The 20,530-nt window shown below is 36.1% G+C and overlaps 1 long non-coding RNA gene across 1 annotated transcript; it reads right to left on the bottom strand.

Annotated features, from left to right (window-relative positions):
- Window positions 1-1,681: 1,681 nt before the first annotated feature.
- Window positions 1,682-19,980, bottom strand: LOC140049360 (uncharacterized). Its single transcript, XR_011845236.1, has 5 exons — window positions 19,891-19,980; window positions 18,605-18,737; window positions 18,071-18,137; window positions 17,511-17,948; window positions 1,682-2,112 (listed from the first exon to the last, which is right to left on the bottom strand). It is a non-coding gene; the product is annotated as an uncharacterized lncRNA (long non-coding RNA).
- Window positions 19,981-20,530: the final 550 nt, after the last annotated feature.

The raw sequence follows: 20,530 nt of genomic DNA, 5'->3' as shown, positions 1-20,530 counted from the left end.
TCGAGAACGATGATATTGACTGTGTAATTTTCGCGTAATTATCGTGTCCCCTGTCATTAAACAGATTCTCGAGTTCGATGATATTGACTGTGTAATTTTCGTGTGCCGATAAATAAACAAAAGTCATCAACTCGATCTTGAACTCGGGTGGAATTGTCACTCCATCGCAAGACAACGCTTCAACCGCTGCGCCACTGAACTTGCTTGAAGAAATTAATCTTCTAAACTATTTAAGCTATGCTTACATAGCGCCCTCATTTGTTATTAGTCCACCCTAAATGTGATGAAACACCGTTTGTGATTGGTCATTACTCACGGTGTAGTAACCTAGTAACTAGTACGCGCTGAACATCCGGTGATTCGGCTCTCCTCGAAGAGAAGAAGAAGACGAATTTTTATTCGGCCTACCTGATTATAATATTATTATTAATAGGCTTATTGATGGAAATTCTTCTGTTAATTTAAACGACCTAGGCCTAAGTGAATATTTTATTGCCAAGGAATCATTAATTAGTAATTATCTGTATATTATTCTTCGCAAGGTAAGGTGTCTAGGCAGGCTTGTTTAAATACAATACAAATATAGGAGGCCTAGCCTAGCTTAACCCAACCCAGCAGACTTGTTCTTGGCTATATAATATAACAGATATTGCCTTTTATATCGGCTCAGCTGGCGCTTCGGGAAATATATATTCCCTCGAACTTAATATCACTCCCTCGGGGATGTCAAATCTTATATTTAACCTCTAAGCAGTCAATATCTGTATAATATTCCACGACAATGCATATAACTGCATGTACTGCGAACAATGAATACTGTATTATAAGAGGTAATTATTCTTTAACAACCAAGTAGCGTACAGTCAGTAAGAAGTTTCTTTGGCAAAATAATAAGTATGTGACGAGAGAATATATTTTACAAAAGCAAGGCGTCGTGAGATGGCCACTATCTGTTATACTAAATTTACATTAAGGAGACCGTAGTTGTAGATTTATTCATAAATATTGGAGGAAAATGCTTAGTATCTTTGTAAGTTTAAATCACAATAATATATCATTTAAACAATTAATACTAGGAACGGGAGATAAGCTAATAGATTATATTTACACTTTTGCAGCATTTACTATTTATAGAATAAAAATGTTATCTGCACTAAATAAGCCAGTGGGTAAATCTTTATGGAATTCATTTAAAAGCAATATGTTATATAACATTGAATGTGAAACATATAACAATAAAGAAACAAGTATAGAAAAATGGGTAGCTTTAAGAAATAAGATTATGATAATATAATTTCTAATTTGATACGATTAACCGAAAAGGAATTACAGTGATACGGGTTACTGGTGGTACTGAGCTATTATTGTTTTTTTTTTATCATGTATATAAATATATTGTATAATCCGGGTTGTAAAATGAAAACAAACAAATGAAAATGTGTGAACTATTTTAAAACGAGATAGATGATAATGATGATCCTGTCAAGTGTATAACAAAATATAAGAAAATTAATGAAAAAAGGAGTAATACAGAATTCATATATGTAAAAATGTTACTTATGAACTGTAACGACATTTACAAATTAAATAATACGATTTTATGTAATATGAGATAATATGAATGTGAATAAAAGTGGTGTTTGCGCCACAAAAGAGAAAAAAAAAACGAGACCGTACAACCTCTAAAAATAAACCTCTCGAAATGAAGTCCACACAAGAGTCATAACAAACTGAAGAAACACATGGCTTTCTTTTAATTATTTAATTACGGCCGGTATGTTGTGGAATTTTTTTTACGGTATCACTCGACTTACATGTGTTTTCTGGAATTATATATGAAACGGCAATCACATTGATAAACATTGCAACACCGATAAATGGTAAAATGAAGCCACCAATCTGGAATTAATTATATATATATAGATATATAAAGATAGCATGAACAGGTTGCTTGTTGATGAGTTGTGGCCAAAAAATGTTTTCTTCTGAAAGAAGTATAAGAAAGATATTGAGAAACCGATAGAAAGACTGTGCGCACAAGATGTCACACTAGCCCACCAAGTTGATGTCAACATCTTCCACGTAAGATATACTCTTTCATAAACATTCGACCTTCATAAGTAGAGGTAGAGGGAATACAGTCCAAAATGGAAGGTCATACCCCCAGGGCAGGAGTATTCCAGACCCGAAAGGAATGTCATATCCCCAGGGCATATTTCATATTTTCTATTGTTTAATTTCCAGGTATTGTAATAATAATTAGTGAAAGGTCATTCTTTGTACCAGACCGGAAAGGAATGTCATATCCCCAGGGTATATATTATATTTTCTATTGTTTAATTTCCTGTTATTGTAATATTAATTAGCGAAAGGTCATTCTTTGTTAGAGAAGGGTTTGTTATTTTGGCGGGGTTTTCGTTTTGGCCTGGGTTATAATTGTAGTTGGTGATGAATTTGTATTTTAAATATATTAGTGAAGGTAGTTCTTTGTTTGAGGATTGCTATTGTTATTTTTAGGCGGTTTGACCATTGCATAGGTCACCTTTGAGTTTCCTAATTATTAAAGAGTGTTTGACCAATCATAATAGTGTAAAGCTCATTGGAAGGTTAAAAAATAATGTAATTTGATTTTAATTAGTGAAGGTAATTCTTTGTTTGAGGAGTACTATTGTTATTATTTTGTCGACTTATCCACTACAATGGTCACCTTTGTGTAGTATTAATTAATTAATCCGTTTCCTCCCTCAGTGTTTTCGGGTGAAGACTAAATCTACTGGTCACTATTGTGGGCGGGGCTTCCTAATTACTAAAGAATGTCTGACCAATCGTAATCGTCGCGGGAAGGTTTTAATAACCGTGTGTTACTTGTTTAGTTCATCATTCATTTATTAATTCTTCAAAGTTTCGGTACCGATTTTTTTCTTCAAAGTTTTGCAATGTCTCAATTCGCTTCTTCCTCAACTGATTCTAACGATAGTTTATTTATCGAGTGTCAAAGAGCTGTTGACGCTATAGTTAATCTATCGCGCGCTAATTTATCTGACGATAATATCCCAGATGTGGGTTTACTAGAGGATTTTGTGTTTGGAGACCAGGACTTTGATTTACCGGTCAGTCAAAGTATTTCTGAAACCGGTAGTCTTTCTCTTACGGATATATGTGATAACGCCATAGAGATTGTTCAAGATCTGTCTGAAAGTTTAATAATTGATCACGTAGAAGTAAGTGTTTTTTTGTTTAATATATTTTTAACGTAATCATTTTTTTTCATTACCGTATATAACTCGTAGAGTAGCTTGTGTAAACGAACGTGTTTCTGTGTTTACAGTACCAACGCGTTTCCTTTCTAATTTTTTTTTTAAATTTTTTCTTTAGTATGGTATTGGTGCACACACCAAATGTTTGAAAATGAGGGAAAGTGTCGAGGATAGTGATTCTCAGGAGTCTTCTGTTATTGATGAGGTAACTATCATTTTATTTTCTTTACTATTGTTGTTGTATTAAAGCGCTTTATTTCTATTTCTTTACCGTTATACTTTTTTATTTCAGCCTGTACCGGTACAATACGGGAAAGGAGCCAACAGGAAAAGATCAAGGATAGCCGAAGAAGAAGAAATTGACGATAATGACAGCGATGAATTGAACCTTGACGAGGTAGATTTAAGTCATTTTTGTACAATAAATAAATTAGTCGATAGGTTTAATCAACGTTTTAACGCTACTATTAGCGATTTTGTAGTTAATTTTTTTAATGTAGACCATTTAAGTTTAGAGGTGTTCCTGCCCACTCTTTATAGAATTTTCGAGCATGTCGTCGATAATCTTTGCATTAACGTGCATGTCGACGATATGCTTCGGATAGTTATTCAGGCTGAGGGGTTGGATACACCTATCTCTATTCCTTTTGGACGGAGGGCCCATCTGACAGCTGATGTTATTTTTGCAGCCATCATGAAGGTCCTTCAGTCCAAAACTGATATATTTATTAATAAAAAATTTAAGTTTAACGTTCTCCATATGAGAATGCCTAGGGGTGGGGGCCATAGAAGAAACGGTATCGACAAACTGTTTAATTCTAGAAGTGTAATTAAGATTAAGAATGATGGTAACGAAACTATCTGCTGCGCACGCGCTATTGTTACGGGTATTTCCATGATCGAAGACAAAATTAACAACGTGACTAGGTGGAATAATGTTAGGAGAGGTCGAGGCCAACAAAAAACAGCCGCCCTTCATTTACTTAGAGATTCGGGGGTTAGGGAGCAAGCTTGCGGCATCGAGGAATTAAAAAAGATGCAATCCAAATTACCAAATTATCAAATTATTGTCCTTTCCAAAGACAATTTAAATTCTGTAATTTTTAGCGGCGATTATTGTAAGAAGCAGATTTATCTTTACCATCATGATAATCATTACGATTTCATATCAACAATAACAGGTTTTTTAAAAGTAGATTATTACTGTGACAAATGTTTCAAGGGCTATAAGCACAAACATTCTCACAATTGCCAATATACGTGTGTGCTTTGTAAGCACAACGATTGTGACCCTTCCATTAACACACGTGTAAATAGTACTGTAGAGTGTAAAGAGTGCAATAGGTTTTTTAAACACCAGCAATGTTTCACCAATCATAAAAAATCTCCTGATTCTAAAAAAGTTTCAGTATGTGACAAAATTAAAAATTGTACAACTTGTGATAGGATTATTCAAAAAGATCACAATTGTCAAAACCGTTTTTGTAGAATTTGTCGGACTTTCGTTTCATACGATCATCAATGCTACATGGAACCGGTTGTAGCCCCTAAACATACTGAAAAAAAGTTTAAGAATCAGGAGGACCAAAAAAGGGCTGTCACTAAATATTTCTTTTTTGATTTTGAATGCACGCAAGAAACTGGCGAACACAAACCAAATTTATGCGTTCTTCAAAAAACTTGTCTTAATTGTATCGATGGTGCTAATGACTCTGACGAGTGCGACGTGTGTGGGGAGAAATCAATGACTTTTCACGGGGAGACTGCATGCGTAGATTTTTGCAATTACGTTTTTAACGAATACAAATATAATCATAACATTACGTGTATCGCTCACAACCTCCAGGGCTACGATAGTTACTTCGTGCTCGAGTACCTATACAAAAACTGTATTGTCCCAGATATTATTGCTCGCGGTGGTAAACCTATTTCAATTAAGGTTAAAGAAACGAGTATCCGATTCATTGATTCCCTTTCATTTCTACCCATGTCTCTATCCAAATTACCCAAAACTTTTGGCATCGCCGAGCTAAAAAAAGGTTACTTTCCTCATTATTTCAATACTTTAGAAAATAAAAATTACGTAGGTCCTTATCCCGATTCTTCCACCTATTCCCCCGATAAAATGACTACTTCAGGCCGAGAATCATTCTTTAAATGGTATAATCAGAAAATTGAAACTAATCAAATTTTCAATCTCCAAAAAGAACTCGTCGAGTATTGCATCAGCGATGTGGATATTCTCAGAAAGTGTTGTCTTACTTTTAGGCATCTTTTTTTGAAAGTAACTACATCGCCGAAAAACCCTCTACTCGGAGGCGTTGACCCCTTTTCAAATAATTTAATGACAATTGCCTCGGCGTGTAATCACGTCTTTTCTAGAAATTTTTTAAAACCATCCTCCATCGCTTTATTTCCACCATCAGGGTATATGACAACCGTTAACCATTCTCACTCTAGCATGGAATGGCTGTGCTACGAGTCGCATAAAAGGGGGGTCTTTATCCATCATGCGAGAAATGGAGGGGAAAAAATGTTTGGGCCTTACTTTGTCGACGGCGCATGTTTAGAAAACAAAATTATTTTTGAATTTATGGGCTGTTTGTTCCACGGGTGCCAAGAATGTTATAGATCCGATTCCATTAACCCCTTCACTAACGAAGCCATGTTGGAATGCTTTGTCAAAACAAGCAAGAAAACACGGTTTCTGAAGGAGCAATTTCCAGATTTTGAGTACGTCGAAATTTGGGAACACGAATGGAAACGGATCAAACAATCGCTGGCCCCTAACATTAAATCTATCGTCTCCAAAGTTCCTTTCATTAGGCAAACTTTGAATCCAAGAGACGCGTTTTTCGGTGGGAGGACTAATGCCAGTTGTTTGTTCTATAAGGTAAAACCGGGTGAAGAAATTAATTACATCGATTATACTTCCTTGTACCCTTATGTAAATAAATACGGTACCTACCCCGTAGGACATCCTGAAATCGATGATCGCAAAGACATGTCCACAGATATCAACGAGTATTTCGGTTTGATAAAGTGTACTATCGAAGCGCCTAAAAATTTATTCCATCCAGTCTTACCTTATAGATCAAACGGTAAATTAATGTTTGCTCTCTGTAGAACATGCGTCGATTCTCAACAACAAACCGCTTGCAATCATTCTGGTACAGATAGAGAATTTACAGGTTCTTGGGCAACGATCGAGGTCGCTAAAGCCGTGGAGGTTGGGTACGAGATACGTAAAGTTCACGTAGTATGGCACTTTAAAAATAAAAGCGCGTACTCTGCAGATTCTCCCTCGTCCGGTCTATTTGCCTCTTACATTAACACATTTTTAAAATTGAAACAAGAAGCTTCGGGTTGGCCTGAATGGTGTAAAACGCCCGAAGATAAACAAAAATATATTTCGGACTATCGAACCGTAGAAGGTATCGACTTGAATCATGACGACATTGCGTACAATCCTGGGCTTCGATCTCTGGCCAAATTAATGCTAAATAGTTTTTGGGGTAAATTTGGTCAGCGTGAAAATCTCACGAGAATTAAATATACGCAAGATCCTAACGAGGTTTACGATATTTTATCGAACCCACGGGTAGTCGTTCATGATCTAAATTTTGTTAATGATGATTTGGCTGAAATAAAATACGAAGACGAGGAACAATTTGTTGAAGTTAACCGAAAGGTTAACGTTGTCATTGCCGCATTTACCACAGCGCTAGCGCGTTTAAAATTATACGAACTGTTGGAGAAATTACAGGAACGTGTCCTGTATTACGATACCGACAGCGTAATCTTCGTGTCAAAACCCGGGGTTTGGGACCCTCCCCTGGGCGACTACTTGGGTCAGTTAACGACCGAGGTCGACCCTAAAGACGGTAAGTACATCGAGTCCTTTGTTTCTGGGGGGCCTAAGAACTACGCCTATAAATTGGATACAGGGAAGACCGTTTGTAAAGTTAAAGGTTTTACCCTTAATTTTACAAACGCTCAGAAAATTAACTTTGACACCGTCTCCAATATGGTAAGAGGTATTGGTCCTAATACAATTAAGACAGTTGAGAAGAATCGTATAACGCGCAAGCCAAAAACACGTAAGATAGTCAACGAAACATCGACTAAAGACTATCGAATCGTGTACGATAAAAGAATTATTATCGAAAATTATCGTACAGTTCCTTACGGTTATGTTTGGTAAATCACTGCAATAAATTTCATCTCTTTTTCTTTTAAAATATAACTTACTTTTTTTTTTATATATATAAATAATAAATTGTTACTTTTTATGTAATTTCATGCACTCAATTTCCTTTATAAATTCGTTTCCTTTTTTGTAGCTTAAGCAAAATATATTTGTAGTTTTAATGTAAATATTTTTATACATGTTTTTAATCAAATTTTCTTTTAATTTTGTTTATAAAGTCGGTACCGTTTCTCTGTTAGTAGATTAAGTAAATATATTTTGTATTTTTAATTTAAATATTTTTTTACATTTGAATTCTTATGTCGTTACCGTTTCCTTTTTTGTAGTTTAAGCAAATTATATTTCAAGTTTTAATGTAAATATTTTTTATACATTTTCAATTTTGTTTATAAAGTTTATAAAGTCGATACCGTTTCTATTTTTTTAAAGCAAATATATTTTGTAATTTTAATTTAAATATTTTTTCCTTTTGAATTCTTATATCGTTACCGTTTCAAATTTATTTTTGTAAATAATTATTTTCTTTATCATAATTTTGTTTTACGAGAAATAAATGTATACACCGTACTTGTTTATAATATTATATACTTGTCTGTTTCTTAACGTAGACGACGACGATGACGACGACAACAACAACAACAAAAGACATGCGTAGTGTTGACTGTATTTTTATTTTATCCTATCCAATATAAATATTGTAATCTCTCCTCTTCCTTGTTTAAATATTTTATTTATCCAATGTCACCAAACAGTTTGTTCCAGCAAGGCTATACAAATACCTACTAGTCAGTCGATCAAGTACCATGCTCTATTAATTCCTAGCTTCTTACTACACAGAACAAGTTCCTATAAAAAATAATAATAATAATAATAAATAAAAGATAATATAAAAAACACTTAATTACTAAAATGAGAATAACAAGAAAAAGAAATTTACTTACCAAATCACTGTCGTTACAAAGTTCCAATAAAGAAAACTTTTCCTTCACAAATTCGCAGGATACGCGTTTAACGATTTCTAATTCTAAATCAGTATCACACTGCATCGCAACACGTGCGCACACTGAAATTCCTGTCACGAGTCTACCGACGTGTATATTTTGGTCTATCATCATTTCTTTCAACACACTATCCAACGTCTCCGTAGTAATGTCTTTACACAAGGCAATCAAACCATACTTTTTCTCCACCTCGTTACAAAGGCGAATAGTACTATAAAGGATTGGGGAGTCCCACACAACTACCCCCGTTAATTTATATTCAATGTACGATAGAGTCAGTTTTTCCAAATCTGCCATTTCTCTCTCTACTAGTATACAGACGCTAATGACGTTGGAATTGATTTTTTAGGTTTTGATATACAATCATTTGTTAACGTAATTATCATTATTAAGCTCCTATTGGTTTATATTATCGGCCCTCTCTCTCTCTTTCATTAGTTGACAGTTTTTAAAATAGAGTGATGTGGATAAGGAACCCCCCTCGTTATAAAATACCGATATACAAAAGCTATGACTCATTGAAACTGAAGATGACGTGTGTACTGGTAACCCCCTTCACCGCCGTAATTAGCGGACCGACCTCATCGGGAAAATCATATTTCGTGAAGCAGTTATTGGAAAGTAATTATTTCGACAAGCCGTTCGATGACATCACGTGGTGTTATGGGGAATATCAGCCCCTTTTCACCGAACTGAGCGGGTCTATTAACAACATTCAATTTATAGAGGGGATACCTATGGATTCGATAGAAACGATGGAACCGTCAAAAAACCATTTAGTAATCATCGATGATTTAATGACCGAGTGTAGCCGCGATAAAAGAGTAGTAAACATGTTTACAAAGGGATCGCATCATAGAAACATTTCGGTTATATTCATTATGCAAAACTTTTTTTACGGTTCTAAAGAAATCCGCACCATCACTTTAAACGCTCACTACATAATACTATTTAAAAACCCTCGGGATAAATCACAAATAGCTAATCTATCTAAACAAATGTACCCCGGTAAAGGACGTTTTTTACAGGAGGCTTTTGAAGACGCTACCCGCGTACCGTACGGTTTTCTTTTAATCGATCTAAAAGCAAATACCCCCGAGGAAATGAGGGTTAGAAGTAACATATTTTCAAAAACCAATCACTTTGTTTACGTGCCTAGAATATAAAACGCAGCCTGTACCGTTCTATTTATTCATTTACCTGTTTACCAACATCATGTCGAAACGTATCAAAAAGAACGCTGAAACTATTCGTTTCCTAGCCCACTGTTCACCGCGTCAAAGAAAAATTATCTTGGAAAACGCGGACGATCAACTGGTGACGGCTTTGTGCGAATGCTCAATGAATGTTTTAAAAGGTCGAGTGCAAGTATCCAACGCTCACAAGAAGAAGTTGGCTCGGTACAAGAAACACATGCGTGATATTACCAATAAAAGCATTTCGCCTCTCAAGAGAAAACGTTTACTTATTCAAAAGGGCGGCTTCCTCGGTCTTATATTACAACCGATTCTACAAACATTGGGTAGTTTACTATTGAAATAATGCAGCATACCAAGAAAATGGTATTGATACCTCAGGAACTGGCAAATACGACTTTGTACAGTAAACGTTACGAGAAAAATCACGAGACAATCACTTCTGGTTTAGATAATTCTATGAAGGGTATACTCGAAAGGGATGACTTACACGATTACGATAAAATTACCATGTACAATCAAGTACTTCAACGATATTTAAATAAAGAGAAACCCGTAAATAACCCTTCACCTATGAGCTTGAACGTACAACAAACGGGGAACGTTGAAATAAACGAAAATGGCGCAGAATCTAAAGAAGATTATACGGACTCTATATCTAAAGAAATACTACAAAGTATGCCCTCATCGTTGAAATCCAAAACAAAAACATTTCTGGACCGGCTAGACCGTTACCGGAAGATGGGAGTAATTGATTGGTCAAGATACGGTGAACTACTAATCGAAGGACAAATGGTAAAGGGGAGTAATTTACTCGATTTGACAAAAGATATAATACAAGAAAAGAAAGGATTTGAACCTATAGGCTGGAGGGATTTTATAACGGTATTGGCGAAATTGAACACCCCTGAAAGTTTGATTGGAAATCCGACGAGACGTCGTACCTTACAAAGAATTAAATCGAGTGGTACACCTCCTCACGCACTACCTAAACGAAAGAATGAGGAGGATTATGACCTCGATGACGATGATGATGAGGATGAAAAACTTACCTTTCGAGCGCCTGCCAAGAGGCGTTCAGCTAGACAACCTAAACCTAAATGGTTAAATTTTTAAAAAACATTAATCTTTATGTACTATAATGAGGAAAGGAATTGAATAAAAAAGAAATAAATAAAATAAACTCGAATTTGTTGTTGTAGTCGCTCGATAAATAAAACGTCCAAAACATATCCATTTTTAAAAAAAAAACAATTTTTATTTACTACGCATTCAATAACATTTTGACAAATTGTACTTTAATATATTCACTATCGTATACGGGTAAGTTAACATCGTATCGACGTTTTACAAAATCATTGACGAACCAATCATTGGATGGTTTATCTTTACCAAACATATTTACTATCGTGGACGTATCCACTCTTCTACATTTATGAAGAATATAAAAAATACAATACTGTCCGCATACCGTAGACAAGGGCGCTTGTAACGCTTTATCGTTAAATGTCCAACTTTCTACAGAGTTATCGAGAAAATTAACAAAATGATTACTATAGTAATTTGGGGGGTTCCCAAAAGAATCGAAAAATTCACCTTTGTTTAAGTTGTTAAAAAAGAAAGCTACCCAATGCGAACCGTTTTGATTGCTAGGCTCAACGTTTGCTATGTAAGCTCTAGGATATCCCGTATGCCCTAAAGGTAACAAGTCAGACGGGTACACCCCTCGAAAGTATCCACTAGCCAACGGATCTGATTTAATTAACCTCAATAGTTGTATCGTGTTCATAATTAAAAATCTATAATTACGTTACGAGACTTGTCAATTTCTATGATTGAATCAAATTCTGAATAAACTAAAATGTTGATGGTCTCGGTCAAAGCCGTAGAAAACTGAATTTCTAAACGTATATTTCCCTGCCGAATTAGATTAAAATGTCCGGCATTTGCCAAATCGGGAGTCAGGTCAAAAGCAAACAACGAATAGCCTTTAGGATAATCGTCTCTAGAAATCTGATTTCCGGTATCCTGGAACAACGTGTTAGAACCCGAAAATAGACTCTGATACGCCAGCATGTAGTTGCCTCCGTCTTCGAACGTTGGTTTTAACGGTTTCCACGGTACTTGCTCACCGTCAATATATAGAGCCAGGAAATTGGTGTTGAAATGTTGAAAATTGTAGGGATTCTTCTCGTAGCTACCGTTGAATGCTTCGGTGGTCACCAGTCCTACAACCAGGCGTTTCGGTAGATTACCGTTGTACAGCGATTCCCTCGTAAACGATAGATTACCGCGCGGTATAGTTAATGTCTTGACCTCAACGCGACGCAGCGGGTATTTGGCCGGACCGCGTTCCAGAGCTTTTGCGTGGGCTAGCGCGATAGACGGGTTCAGGCGGACCTTGCGAACAAACAAGGACGCGTCTTCCAGGCGGATCTTAAAACCGGCCGCGGCATCTGAAGACATGAGACTAAATGCGTTTTTACTTCGATGCAGTTTAATTTTGACATCTACACCGTTGAGCATCATCCGATCTTGGAAAAATATATCGCAATGAATAGGTCCAATCAAGTCGACAAAACGACTACCGCCAATGTATTGAGCCCGTTTTTTAAGACCTTTATTCACCGCATTTTCGGCTAGCGTAGGGTCAGCTACATCCATTTTACCGGCCGTGTCTTTATGAAAAAACCCACCCGTGAGGTGTGTATTCTTGGCATCGGATCCATAAGTCAGTAATGTTTCAATTAATGCCCTATACGAATAAGTATTTGTCGAAGGGGTAATCAATCTCTCGTTCAAAGAAACGTCAACTTCGCTAAACAATGATTGCAAAAGTAAATTGGCAGGGCCTACCGGATCGGCGGGCTGGAGATCGGTTCCGTCTTGTTTAGTAATTTTTAGTTTAACATTAAGCATCGTCTGCGACAAATCCATGTATTCCTCGCTAGACCCTTGTATGTTGAATTGCAAGGGGCCCACGTCGGTGATGCTGTTGAAAGGGTGATATTGCACCCATTGTCCTTTGGTTATACTAGTCTGTGTCGGCGGTACAGAAAACAAGTCCAATTCCGATTTTAAACACTCGCACGAGTGATTGTGTACAAAAGCCATTTTTTAGATATCGAATATATCGGAGGATCTTCTTACTCTCTTTGCGTTCGATCGACTGATGCCTTTACGCTTACGTTTTCTCTTTTTATTCACCCTACCGTTACCATTTTGGGAAACGATACGTTGACCCGCCTGAGTAAATCTACGTTTTGCAGCTTGTTTAACGTTTTTACCGCTCAGAACATCTCCCACTAATTCACCACCCATGCGCAATGCTTGTTTTCCGAGAGCCTTTGCACCTTTCTTTAGCAGCGGTACAGCCTGTTTAAAGAGACCGGACAAGATACCTCCCAACCCGAACCCTCTTTGATTGTACGACCCTTGGAACACCGGTATGTCGATACCTCCAGCCTGTCTGACGTAGTAATCTTCGTAAGCATCTGCCCCCATCTTTATTTATTTGTTGTTGTTTTTTTAAACGAGGTACGACGATCTGGCCTGTCTGAAATGTAGTTTAGCGAGAACCCTTCCTCGTTGAAATGATACCTTTTCTCCCGTGTCGTTTCTTATATCTATAAGGATGGTATCGATATCTTTTTTCACCACCCTTTTGTATTGCGGACTAGCAAACGTATGTCCGACATTTTTCTTCATGTTTGATTCTCTGGTTTGTAGCGCTTTCAAAATAGGGACGCTCGCGTCTCCAACTCGTTGAGATTCGATTATATCGGTGTACAAAAACAACGTCGGCACTCTGTGATGAATGTACGCGGGTCTAGAACCGTGTGTAATAGATCCTCGGGGAATCGATGATTCGTCCATACCGAGTAATATGGGTAATCCATTTAATAGCGTAACTGATGCTTCTTTGGCGGTTTCCACGTTAATCACTTCTTTAATTGAGCTGAACCGAAATCTCACTTTGGACTGTAACGACTTTGAAACCAAAACCTCGTTAAGAGCATCAATCACTTTACCTCCGGTTGAATAAAACCCTGGGGCTATAGCTATTTCGATCGACGAGTCTTCTTCTTCTAATTCGTTATCTCTTATATTCACCAGCAATTTATTGTTGGTATCGTCGACGTTATACCACGTGTGGGGATAATAAATTTCACTTAAACCAACCTCCCATTCACCGTACAAATGAATAGGCTCCGCCAGCTTGGTCGTGTATCTCGTAAGAGTATTTTCGGGAAAACAGTTCATGGAACTGTTGCTAGGTAAGAGGACGTAAAACTGAGCCGTCATGATGTTTACCGGGCAATATTCTGAACCCAACTGTTGAACTTGGCCGGATAACCTAACCACTTAACGAAATATTCCGTTTTCCCTCCTCGTTTTCTTTTCTTTATTACTTCTTCCACGCGATACGTATCCTTGTCACTTTTGGATACTTTTTGCAATTCCTTTTCGTAAAAAGTACCTTCTATGATTTCGCCGTCCCAATCCTCCAGTTTATATGTGGGAACGGTCGAACCGGTACGCTTACGTATCCTAAATATCTCCTCCGTCCAGTTTGCCAGGTAACCTTTCTCGAAAGGCATTTTGTATCTACTTATTCGCACTTTATTACCCTCTTTGAACTTGGGCCGAACTTGTTTCTTTTGCTTCATTTTATACAGATTTTCCCAAACTTCATGTTCGTTATCTTTTGTAACCTGTGAGGGCGCCATACCGATTGATCTGTGTTTAGAATTATTGTAACTCGATACTAATTTTGGAAGTACGTCTATATATTTTCGAGTAGCTTTTGATGTAAAGTATCTCCACATCCTAGTTTTCAACGATCTATTGAATCTTTCCACGATGCTAGCTTTTGTTTCGTTATTGGTAGTGAAAAAATGTATATTCAACGATTTTAGGAGCGCTTGAACTTTACGATTAGTAAACTCTGTACCTTTATCAGTGTGAATTTTTAATGGCTTTCTTTTTCCAGATAATAGTTTTTTCATAGCAGTAAGCATAGAATCGGCAGATTTATTCTTTATAGGTAAAACCCATGCATATTTACTATAAAGTACGTCTATACACGTAATAAGAAACGTGTTTTGTTTATTATACTTTTTTAAAGAAGACAAGTCAACGAGATCCAATTCCCACTGCTCGTCAATAGCTGTAACAAACACCCTGTTTCTCTGAAAACGTCTTTGAATAGGTTTATGAAGAGTGTACGTATCTTGTTTTTCTAACCAGCCTTGAACGTCAGTCTTTGAAATATTAGAGTCATTTTTCACGTTTGTATAAAGTCGATCGACACCCCCGAAACTACCAGGGTTTTTTGGGTCGTAGTACGTAGAACTTAATAGTCTGTCCATAAATCTCTCACTCGTTGAAATGAAACACTCACACATAAAACATTACTTTTAAAAAAAGAACAACAACATTTTTTTTTTGTAAATTATCAAACAATATTTTTTATTAACACACCGCACGAATCAAATATAGTACAATTGGAAATATAGTTTACATACATTTGGTTTACTAATACTTTTAAAAATAATTGCAAGTAATTAGAATAATCGTGAAAATAAAAGAATACAAATAAATTGTAAATGAAGTCGGTAAACAAATAATTTGATTTATAGTTCATTGTTAAGAAAGTTATTTCAACATTGATTTAGGCCTGCGTCCTCCGTTATCGTTTTCGTCAACACCACCGTCGACGGTAACTGCATTATCAACCTCTTCAATCATCTTTTGTATTTCGCCGTGTTGTTCGATCAACTTGTACCATTGTTTCTTTGGAAGGTTTATACCTTTTTTGCCGGGCTTAAACTCGCCTCCTTCTTCGGCCTGGTAACAACGGCGAATACATACAAACTGCTCTTCTTTCCAGTTACTAACTATCACATGTATTATAGGTGTGTCCGAAAGAGGGATTCTTACTGCCTCCACCAAGTTAATGTCTCTTTGCAAATCGTCTAGGGCTTGAAGAATTAAATCAATATTGGTAAAAAGTTTTTGCCACAACAGAACGGGTAAATTAATACCTACAGGCCCAGGTTTGAAGGCACCATTTTCTTCCGTTTGATAAAATTCTCTGAGGCAAACATAAACAACTTCACCCCAGCGCTGGGCCACTACATGGCGTTTTTCAGACAGAAAAATCCTGTTTGTTGAGGTTATTGTAATCTTTGGTTCAGCACCGGTCATTTCGGCATAATCCTTGGCGCTCATTCCTGAGGCAGAGTGAAATGTTTTTTTACTTGTTGACGGCTTCGTTGCTTTACTCAAATCGTTAGATTGACCGTTGAAAAATTTTCTAGGATCCAATAATTTCGAGGAGTTAGAAGTCATCGTTGGTACTTTAAAACTGCTTAACTCGTCAGATTTAGAGCTTCCCATAACTCTTTTCATAGTCCTACGAGCCTTCTCACCAATTGCTAATTTTGGAGCAGGTACGTTTTTGAAACTCATGTTGAGCGATTGTATGTAGAGTGATGTACAGAGAGAGTAAAACGAATGATGGTTGATAGTTCTGAATGATTTCGTTTGAATCAGCTCCGATATATATACAGTTGAGTACGGAAGTACCTTTTTAAAAGTAATTAGCCTAAAGCGTTGTTAATTGTTTTTCCTATCAATTGTCTCCCTACAACACGTGCGGCTTAAAGCATTGTTAACTGTTTGTTTTCCGGTCAATCGTTTTTCCGTGGCACGTGCGAAACACGTTTTAGATATCCTCACACAATAACTTATACAGGTTCTCTGAATTAGTCAAGGTATTTACGAGAAAGTAAACAAAATGTCTATACCGTGGTAATGAATATTCCTCGTACTTATTCAGCTCGCTGTACACGGTATCGTCTGTAACATACTCTTTATCCAGAACCTCCCGATAAAAATAATCAATCTGTTCTTCTGGAGATTTCATTAAACAGAAGTCATGATCTTTTTGACCAGGCCTATCAAATTCGCAACCATAACAAGCCGCTTTACTTAACATCCAACACATGTTTAACATTTGAGAAACAAACACTTCTCTGGTTAAATATTCCAATTTCAATCAAAATTCTCTCTCCACCTCATCTACGTACGTAAATATACAACTTGTAGCCCGGCTACCCCTCTCATCTCCTTCATCAACACCGGCGGGTACACCCTCATTGGTCCGCATGTACCGATCACCGATATCGTTACCTGTAACAACAGTCTCCTCATCATCGCTAATAATTATAACTGTATCTACACAGCTACCTAACGAAAAATCTATACTTCCAGACATAGCGAAATACTGTAACTCTACGATAAAATAGACGAAACAACTGGAAAGGTCACAAAAAGCAGTCCCTCTTCTTACAATGTCTAAAAAGAAACGGCTCTAAAATATAAAAAACAAAACTATTGTACCAAACAAAAAGAACAATGAACAAAAGAAATTAGGAAATACTAAACAAAGGTGACCTATGCAATGGTCAAACCGCCTAAAAATAACAATAGCAATCCTCAAACAAAGAACTACCTTCACTAATATATTTTAACCCAGGCCAAAACGAAAACCCCGCCAAAATAACAAACCCCCTTCTCTAACAAAGAATGACCTTTCGCTAATTAATATTACAATAACAGGAAATTAAACAATAGAAAATATAATACCCTAGGGATATGACATTCCTTTCCGGTCTGGTACAAAGAGTGACCTTTCACTAATTATTAATACAATAGCAGGAAATTAAACAATAGAAAATATGAAATATGCCCTGGGGATATGACATTCCATTTGGGCCTGGAATACTTCTGCCCTGGGGGTATGACCTTCCATTTTGGACTGTATTCCCTCTACCTCTACTTTCATACAGCTGTAGCCAAATCCAAGGTTTACGGTAAACAATCATTATGAATCGATCGGATTCTACAGCATTCTAATTCGATTCTATCTTTACTCAAATCAGCGAGTTAAGTTGAGTATTTGTACAGTATACCGAGTATGTCGTTATAAAATATTGCTATTCAGATTATGGGTTTTAAAACCAAGCTTCAGTATAGGTGGAGGAAGTTTCCAAGTCATAAAAACCTTTGTAGTCAAGTCAAATCCTCGTCTGAGCAATGCCCTATTGCTGGAGATTATCCCCCAGTTTTTGTAGGGCTGGTTACTACCGTACTCTCATTTTCACTGACACCACCGTACACCCCAGAGAAATGTTGATCATCTTCCTACACATGGCCTAGAAATCGACCTCATAACTTCAAATGGCAATCACTCTACCAGAGCTGTTGCGGTGTAATGCTGTACAAAACGTAACAGTCGGTGTGTTTTAGAAATGCATTAGTCCTAACAATTTGTAATATTTATTGAATTATGGCCAGTATGTATTCATAATAGGTACAATAGATTTAGGAAACACTGACCTCATAAAGTAAGCCACCAACAATATACCTATACCATACCGAGTCCAGCACTTGCAGCAATATTTCCCTATATAAAAAAGTTACATAAAAATCATTAAACTTTATTTCAAAGATGGAAACTATATTTTTAGATGACTTTGTATTAATGCCAATGATGTAGCCTTCAATCGTCGCTGCGCATGTGCAGTTAGGCTGACTACCCCATAGAAACAAAAAGTGATTGGCTGTGACGTGGATGAGCAGTTAAAATAATAAAATCTCCTATATGAATTAGTGAGACTAATGAGTATTGGATTGCGGGTTGGATTGGTTTATGTTACCAACGATGCAAATCAATCACATTTGTCCAAGATCTACTGGCTCTACTGAGCAAGAATTTAAGATAAAAAACAGAGGGAGCTTCAGAAAATTTACTCACGAAATGAAAAACAAATCGACCGATTTATTAAAATGTGTTGTTGTCAAAACAATGGCGTTAAGCGCAAGACTATATAGTATCAACATCAATGAAAACAGTGTTATAATTGCCCTTACCATTGGTTGGGACATTGTTCATTGAAAGCAATTTGCAAGTATTGTTAAGCTCGCCGTTATAGCTGCTGCTCCACCCATGGATGTCAAAACTCGTAACGAAAATGTTGATTTCTCTTCGAAAATGTCAACAAACCTAAAATCAAATAATTATTATTTTGTAGCATAGCAGAGTTGCAGTATACACAAATAATAAATAAAATTATACACAATATTCAGATAGGTTCATGGTGATGTTCGCGCGCATTCTACGAGTTGTGTAGTTCAACTGCGGATTATGAAGTTATATATACTTCTTTACACTCTCACCAAACCACACTACTGGAAATGGTGGGCAAATGTAGTTTGAGAAATATTTAAAAATTCTAATCTGCTCTTTCGATTAAGAACACTTTCCAAAATATGAGTTTGTGATTTTTGACAATCAATCAACTTTATTTCGTTCCATAACATAAGCACAACATTTTTTTCCATTGACAAAAAAATAATGTATCAAGTTATGAACCTGACTTTTGAAATCTATCATGCAATGAATGTTTCCTCTAATATTTACTTAGGACCCTTTTTCATAAAAAAAAACATTTATTGCATGAAATGTAATTTACAAAGCAAATATAAGGATCAAGAGAGAGAGAGAGATTTGTGTATTGATAGTTCAAGAGAATCTAGGCCCCACATAACATTTAATTATTAGCAAACTTTTTCAATACTATTAGCTACTAACAGTATTGACGGCAATGGTCAGTATTAATTAAATAAGTACAAAGCAATCAAATCAGGATTAATCTAGCACTAACTTGTCTTAACAGCTAATTGTATGTTGAGATTATGAAAATAAAATGATAAAAACCTACCCAAACAATAGGAAATATCCTATTGTTGCAATGACGTAACCAACTGTTAAGGTTGGCTTTAAACCAAACACTGGGATCTATTTGTGATATTTATTCATAAAACCTCAGAGGTTATAAAATAGTAGATCTTGCCAAATTGTTGTCATTGTTAAATTGAAAAACTATATTTTTACTGTAATTTCAACACCAGCATTTTGTTTTAATGCTTGTAATAAACATGTTCTAATTTCCTTTTTTGGCTATTCAATGGAAATAAACCCTTGCCATATTTCCCCCGAGTTTTCTACAATTCAAAATGTATTGGCTGCAATAGCTAGTCTAACTTCGAATTTATCTTTACTATCCTAATACATGTATTGTGCTTCTACATGCTGAATTTTATTTTGATAACATATCGTTTTCAGTTTTGATAAATAATGTATTCCTTAAACTCACAAGTTTTCCGGTGATAAGTGCAAAGACAAACATTAACACGTAGTAAACCCCAAATATTAACCCTACTTCAGACAGTGTAGCTCCGTGCTCCTCTGCCTGTAAAACTAGAATGTCATATATTTAGTTACATTTTTTAATAGAAATACAAAAATTGCGGATTGGATTGCCGTTCCATATTTGTTTACTCTTAATTTGTGTTTGTAGGATATTTGGAGGAAAACAGAAGAAATCCTAAAAGATAATTTATTTTAACGATTACCACATGTCGCATAATCGTTATTCACTTTAACCAAAACATTTTTGGTGCTTGTGTTTGTCCACATAAAACAAGAGTTTATTTATTTTTGTTTTTTTTTGGTTGGGAGCGGAAGTGGGTTATGATCATCTTCATTAAGAAACTTAACTTAAAGTATACTCACGGTTAGAGGAAGAACGGAGTAAGAACAGAATATGCCATATTGTTTAAGACGTGTGATAACGCAATACACACCATGATGATTTTCTGTAAACGGGTATATGAAGCATTAGAATTTTCTGGTGGTGATGCATCAGCAATCTGGCAGGAGCAATAGGATCAGTACCGTAGTAATATCAACTGACGACAATTCAACTGAAGATAGTTGGTCCATTGAAAAATATT

This window comes from Antedon mediterranea, chromosome 1, assembly GCF_964355755.1.
Source record: "Antedon mediterranea chromosome 1, ecAntMedi1.1, whole genome shotgun sequence".
Taxonomy (NCBI): domain Eukaryota; kingdom Metazoa; phylum Echinodermata; class Crinoidea; order Comatulida; family Antedonidae; genus Antedon; species Antedon mediterranea.
Note: the sequence above shows the minus strand (reverse complement) of the source record. Positions and strands in the feature narration are given on the sequence as shown.